General features: G+C 34.9%; 3 non-coding genes across 3 annotated transcripts; 2 read left to right on the top strand and 1 right to left on the bottom strand.

Moving 5' to 3' along the window:
• Positions 1 to 4,505: 4,505 nt before the first annotated feature.
• On the top strand, positions 4,506 to 4,578 carry TRNAF-GAA (transfer RNA phenylalanine (anticodon GAA)). Its single transcript has one exon. It is a non-coding gene; the product is annotated as a tRNA-Phe (tRNA).
• Positions 4,579 to 5,888: 1,310 nt separating this feature from the next.
• TRNAF-GAA (transfer RNA phenylalanine (anticodon GAA)) lies at positions 5,889 to 5,961 on the top strand. The gene has a single exon. It is a non-coding gene; the product is annotated as a tRNA-Phe (tRNA).
• Positions 5,962 to 6,748: 787 nt separating this feature from the next.
• On the bottom strand, positions 6,749 to 6,821 carry TRNAF-GAA (transfer RNA phenylalanine (anticodon GAA)). Its single transcript has one exon. It is a non-coding gene; the product is annotated as a tRNA-Phe (tRNA).
• Positions 6,822 to 7,500: the final 679 nt, after the last annotated feature.

Here is a 7,500-nt window from a genome sequence, read left to right as displayed (position 1 = left end):
AGAGTAGGGGAAGGGGAGTTGCGAGAGACAGAGAGAAAGAAAGAAATAGAGAGAGACATAGTTAGATAGATAGATAGAGAGAGATGGAGAGAGAGAGAGAGAATTCGTGCAAGTGTATCACACAACTACATAATTATATTCATAATTCAATGAGAGACAGAGAGAGAGAAAGAAACAGAGAGAGACAGATAAAGAGAGATAGATAGATTGGTAGATAGATAGATAGATAGATAAATAGAGAGAGAGAGATAGAGAGAGTAGGGGAAGGGGAGTTGCGAGAGACAGAGAGAGAGAATGAAAAAGAGAGAGACATAGTTAGATAGATAGATAGAGAGAGATGGAGAGAGAGAGAGAGAATTCGTGCAAGTGTATCACACAACTACATAATTATATTCATAATTCAAATCTTCAGCGGATGAAGATATAGATAATCCATGTTTAATTTACTAAGAATGTGAATCCATATAAATATGATCAGTAAATTCCATTGTGTCTTTTGTTTTATGTATATCTCCATATTTCAAAATCATGTTTGAAACAGCAAATTCAGAATATATGAATATGTGCATAAAAATAAATCTTGGTCTCAATGCAAAATGAAAGATAAAATGATGTTCTTACTATATTTTATGGATAATTAATTATTCGGATAAGGTCGAGCATCACACAAAAGCAGCTTTGGTGTTGTTAATTATCATATCTTTTCATGCCTATTTCTTTTCACAAAAACTATCTGGGATAACAAAATGTTTAGGATCTATGGAACTATTCCTGGGATCAAATGGATAAAATAAAAAAAAATGATATGCGTTATGAATAGAAGCAACAGTAGTAAAGATGTAAATTGATAGATAGAACAGAAAGGTATTGTAATTACAAATACGTAAACCAACTATTGGATAAAGAAAAACGTAATGAACGAAATTAAAAGGAAATATACACTTTGAGGAGAAAAAGATTTACAGGAAAGACTGAGGGGGATATTTTTCATCTTCTTCTTCTTCGTCTTTTTTTTCCCCTTTATCTTTTTCCATCTGGTTCCTTCTTTATGCTCGTGGGAGTTGCCCCTGGTTACGTATGATTTTTTTTTCTTTCTTTTTTTGCTATTGACGTCAGATCAGTCTACATGTTTTATTCACTTATATATTTTTTTAAAGAGCGTTGTTCCTTTTTATTCTATATAATTAATGAACATTCCTTAATGAAGTAAGTGACATGCGTTCCTTCATATCTACACACCACGGTTCAATTTTGTTGCAAAATAAACCACTCCTTCAAACATCAGAATATGACACGCGAAAAGAGAGGAAAAGGGACCAAATTATTTCTCCTCCGGATTATTTGATACATTGCTGTGATTCCCTCTTCATTTCCCTTCATCTCCCTTCTTCAGTACCTCAATATATCATTAGTTCCCCCTTCTTTCATCTAATTAATATCCCCTTGTCCATATTTTATTATTCTTCATTTATTTTCTTTCGCTTGTCTGTTCCCCGTTTCCTTCGCTCTTTATTTATTTTCTTTCGCTTGTCTGTTCACTGTTTCCTTCGCTCTTAATTTATTTTCTTTTGCTTGTCTGTTCCCTGTTTCCTTCGCTCTTCATTTATTTTCTTTCGCTTGTCTGTTCCCTTTTACCTTTGCTCTTCATTTATTTTCTTTCCCTTGTCTGTTCCCTGTTTCCTTCGCTCTTCATTTATCTTCTTTTGCTTGTCTGTTCCCTGTTACCCTCGCTCTTCATTTATTTTCTTTTGCTTGTCTGTTCCCTTCGCTTCGCTCTTAATCTATGCAATATGGGCTCACGCGAGAGGGAACAGAGGGAGCTCAAGCACGTTGATATTCCAGTTGCAGGAAATCTGTGTCCGGGTATAACGTCTTCATCGTAATTTTTGTTATTGTTATCGCTGTTGTTGTATTATTGCTATTGTTATTATCCTTATCATTGTATGTCCTTAGATTGAATACGTGGTCAGTGTGTGTGTGTGTGTGTGCTTTACTACCTTCCGCTCGCCTTACGTGATTATTAATGTTTATGTTATGTCTATCTCTGGTTTTTTTGTTACGTCTACCTTTCATCCTATTATATTACCCCCCCTCTCCTACACCTCATCCCCAACTCACATTCACATTCTCACCCACATTCACATTAGTCTCATATTCTCACATTCGCCCACACTCTCCTAACATTACAACCATTACTCTCTGTGCCACGCTGAATATTTATTTTCCGTTTGTATGTTTACGACTGTTTGCGTTTATATGCTTATGTAACATATTCATTGTTTGTAAGTTTAGGCCTTTGTAAAAATAGATAAATCACTGTATATAACCAACTCTGTATAATCATTTTATCTCAGACATTTTGAGGTTTTCTTCCTTCCTTAATATAAAGATCTATTTCCACCAATAAACAACTTTACTTTTTTTTTTCTTTTTTTTTTTCTTTTTTTTAGTGTGTTGTAGAAGTTTAAATCATATCGGTATTATACTGATAAGACTGTCTTCAATAGTGGCCAGAGATATTTAACAAAATCAACGTATATGAAATCTATAAATATTAGTGATACAAACTAAATTCCTATTTGCACAGTTGATTATCTACGAGAAAATGTTCGTGATCTCCCTTTGCAGTGAGTCACCTTGTGATATTCACCACAAAGATTTAATGCCCTTATAGTTGAATAGTCTCTGTTATCTGATGTTATGAGTAACGATACTCTGTATTTTTTTCCTGTTTATACACCGTTTTTTCTTGTTATCTCTCTCTTAATAATGGGAAGAGGAATACTAGTAATTTACGTTTCGTCTTTACTAAGACTAGTTTACAATACACACATACACACGCACACACATACACACACACACACACACACACACACACACACACACACACACACACACACACACACACACACACACACATATATATATATATATATACATACATATATATATATATATATATATATATATATATATATATATATATATATATATATATATATATATATATTTCATATATATATATATATACATATATATATGTGTGTGTGTGTGTGTGTGTGTGTGTGTGTGTGTGTGTGTGTACACACACACACACACACACACACACACACACACACACACACACACACACACACATATATATATATATATATATATATATATATATATATATATATATATATATATATATATATATATATATATAATATATATATACATATACATATATATATATATTATATATATATATATGTATATATATATATATATGTGTGTGTGTGTGTGTGTGTGTGTGTGTGTGTCGGGCCACCAGGTCAACAGATCTGACCTGGCCTGGGCATGGTGAGCGCGTAATCGATATACACGAGTGATCACGTGGTGGCGTGGCCATGCCTCATGCTCACACAAACACTCATACGGAAATTTCCACGGTTATACAAGGACTTGTGTGGTTGTTGCATGGGTGATTGACACCAGCTATAGATACGATAGTCTGGATAGTCGCCTCCCAGACTCGTTTCATCTAGAATGCCTATCTAAATTATCCAATTTTAAAAGATCATCCAGAATTCACCTATTGGGCAAATAAGGTGATGATTCATGCTGATCGACATGTAAATAATACAACGATGGGTACTGCAGGAAAATACGAATATGCTTAAGTCTATTCGCTTCATTTCTTTCTATGTCTTCAAAGCATTGAAGCGAAAATCCTTCGTTATGGATTCAAGCGTTTTTTTCCCCTATTTTTCTCTACGTTGTATTGTTAACATGGAAAATATTATAGAAAGTGGCAATGTATAATATTCACAACATATTACCGTCACACTATTTTGGATCTTACCGTCTATCCTCTTAGTCATTGTCATTCAATACTGAATGCGTCTTTCAAGCTTAACTGTAACTTGACCCCAAGGTATGCCTAAGTTGTAAAAATTATTTTACCTCCTCAAGCATGAGATACATATGCTTCAGAGTATACAGTATTATACGCAGGAATTTAAAAGCATACATAATTACCTTTCTTATGAATATCCAATTTATCTCTTCATCCATATCGTCTTAGCTTTTAAATTGAAACATATGCACTTCTTATTTCATCAGGTAAAATACACTGTATATAATCTAAAGATGTGCAATTCAAGCACATTATCCTTTAGCTAGAAATGCGAATACAGGGATAAAACACACGGAACGAAAGGATAACCCTGAATCACTTAAATAATGTTATGCGCTTTTATTGTAAAGTGTATAGGTGGTCATAGGCTGACCGTGGACAGTGGCTCTAACTATATATATTTTATTCTAAGCTTTCAAAGGTTTCTTGTAGCTCAAGCGGATTTAGTTATGATTACATTGAATAAAAAAGGGAGAAGTTATGATCTCCTGAATACAAAACATCGAATATTAATTGCCTTTACTCGTTATTGGTGATAACTATTAATACTACTACATTTGTTGTTGTATTTGGCGAAGTGAGTGATTATTTCCCCCAATTAGAAGCCTAGGTAGCTCAGTTGGGAGAGCGTTAGACTGAAGATCTAAAGGTCCCCGGTTCGATCCCGGGTCTGGGCACTTTTACAGACAAACTCATTGGTTCTTATTGATATGTACTTGCATTACCAATTACACACATTGTTATTTAGTTATCTTAATCGGCCAGTTGTTTCAAGAACGGCAAGATTTTTAAAGACATGGGTGACCTTTCACAGAAAATATGATATAAAAATAGCGAGTTCCATGACCAAGTATAACCGGCAGCACAACATACCTTCACAGGGTTCGACACCGTCAAGTATACTGCTTGATGTTCATCCTCTGTCAAGTGTCATTTATCATTACATTCGGCTTTCAAGTCTAGGGATAACCTGACACCAATTGCCTTGGAGCATATATCTTGATTCTCTATGATGGTTTACACCCCAAAGTTAGGGCTTAAATATTTGCTTCAGCTGTTTTACTTAACTAGATACCATTTCAGTCTAAAGTAATGTATTTGTAATGCAGTTGATAAAACTAGGATGTTGCAATTGAACAGGCCAAGACCGAAGGGATGGGTAGGATATTTATAAGCTCGATCACTGTCATCTGTCCTTGCATTCGTCTTTCAAGCCAAAGGATGAGTCTGCACAAATGCTTGCCTATGTTGCAAATATTCAGATTATATACTGTATATTTTACTTCCTCGAATGAGAAGTGCATATGATTTATTTAACTTGCTTAGAAGAGAAGACCATCTGGATGAGAGGTCATTTGTATATTTGTTTGTTTGTGTTAACTTTGTGTCATACACTGTACACTTGTTGTCTATTTAAGTTTTCACTTTATAGTAAATTCAAGTAACGGAAAATATCTTATATAATTTATTTGTTGGAGAAATTACACATTATACATTTGGTAATCATATCTGTTGAAGCAAATATACCTCTTACTTAAGGAGGTAACACATATTGTATAACTTCTAAATATGTGTAACATAAGCATATCATGGTGTCTAGTTATAGTTAAGACGCAAGCAATAATAAATGACATCGAAGAAGAACATAAAGGGTAAGAACAAAATAAGTGTGATAACGTGTGATGGTATTATACATTACCATTAATTATATCGCATTTACCATGTCAACTGAACAACTTATGCTTTTTGCTTTATTGCTTCAGGAAGTTGTTCTTTTTACAACTCGATCAGCAGGAATCCTCTATTTATTTTTTGTAAAGCGTTAACTGTATGTAGATCCTTGAACTTCTTGAAAAATGCGGCCAGATTTGGATAAGAATTCTAAATGAAACGGATCACAAACTTTGTCTCTTACATGTCATATATGTTCTTTTTGATCATTTTTAGAATGTTCTTTTTTTTTTTCTTTCTTTCTTTCTTTTTCGAAGCCTAGGTAGCTCAGTTGGGAGAGCGTTAGACTGAAGATCTAAAGGTCCCCGGTTCAATCCCGGGTCTGGGCACTATTGAAGTCAGACTCAGCTTACATTATTGGAATCAGTATTATATTCCACTTTGCACACACAAATATACAAACGATGTCAGTAAGGAAACGGCGCCTCAGTTAAGTGTAGTGTGATGTACGAAGGTAAACATTCACCCGGGCTTTGTATAGACGCACAATATAGAGCCCAGGTGGAACGAGATAAAGTTCACCACGCTTTTTAAAAAACTTGTAAATGTCGCTAACTTCACTGTCACTGGTTTACACTTCAATGTCTAGGAATGGAGATACATGATAAATTATCAACAAAGTGCCTTTCCAGATTTATGTTTATGTTTTGTAGAATTCAATTGGGAAACGTTTAAAATGTAAAACATGAATTTTTGAATATATAGGTAGAAAGACATGTTTGTCAACCAATCCCTCAGTCTTTCAGATTCGTTGCAAAACAGTCTTTGTGGATCTTTCTTTCTCAGGGACAGTAATTGCGACCTCAAATCTGAGAAATAGAAGTCTAAACACTTTCCATTTTCCATAGAAATTTCTAGTATCGCAGAATGGTAATAAAGGAAACACAGCAGTAGGTCAATGTCTGTATTGAAGAATGGTTTAAGAGTTCATATCTGGCGGCGTATTTAAGGGCTCACCCTTCGAAGGAAAGCGAAGAAGAAACGTCTTGACTGGTTCTCTAAGACTTCCCTCTTCTCGAAAGGTCAGCGTCTCGGGCAACGTTGATCTTCCGACGTTATGTGTGATGTTGATGGTTATGATGCATAGCAACAAGACACGATGTTTGTCTTTAAAAGTGCCCAGACCCGGGATTGAACCGGGGACCTTTAGATCTTCAGTCTAACGCTCTCCCAACTGAGCTACCTAGGCTTAGAAGAGAGACAGAAACTCATCAGATTCACTTAAACATAATGATAAATATAGCAAATATTGTTATAACCAATAAGGGGTAAAAGCAGTTGATAAACATGTTCCCTGTTAGCTCCATTTTATTTGGTCACCATAGTCATATCTCAATTTGCCTGAGCAGCTAGAAGCTAGGTCAGGGAAAATCATTGATCGGAGAAATGACAGAGAGTTACTGCCAAGGTCCATGATCAACGTATGATTGTCAACACGTCACACCATCACGGCATCACATCGTGTTGTTGCTTAATGTTGTTCAGTGTGTTTTATTCCTACATTCGCCTTCCATGCCTAAGGATAATTCGTCTCAAAAGCGCGTCTATGTTGCACATATCCAGTTAATGTACAGTGTATTTTTTACCTCCTCGAAGGAGAAGTGCATATGCTTTAAATCAAGGTAATGCTTATGTATTACATATTTTTTTACCTTGCCAAAAGGCGAAGACCATCTGGATGAAGGGATATATTGGATATTTATAAGAGAGGGCATTTGATGATTGATTTCTTTTCTGCATATCATACACTTTACGCTTGTCTCGCAGCTGTTGTTTATATATGATTTCCACTTAAAGAAAGCTCCAAAAACGTAAAACGTCTTTCATCTATTATTTGTTAGAGAAATCATACATTATGCACTTGTTAA

The sequence above is a fragment of the Penaeus japonicus genome, unplaced genomic scaffold (genome assembly GCF_977035675.1).
Source record: "Penaeus japonicus unplaced genomic scaffold, GWHDUDI00000001_assembly GWHDUDI00000002, whole genome shotgun sequence".
In the NCBI taxonomy this organism is placed as follows: Eukaryota; Metazoa; Arthropoda; class Malacostraca; order Decapoda; family Penaeidae; genus Penaeus; species Penaeus japonicus.
The sequence above is the reverse complement of the archived record's forward strand: the minus strand, read 5'-3'. Positions and strand labels throughout refer to the sequence as shown.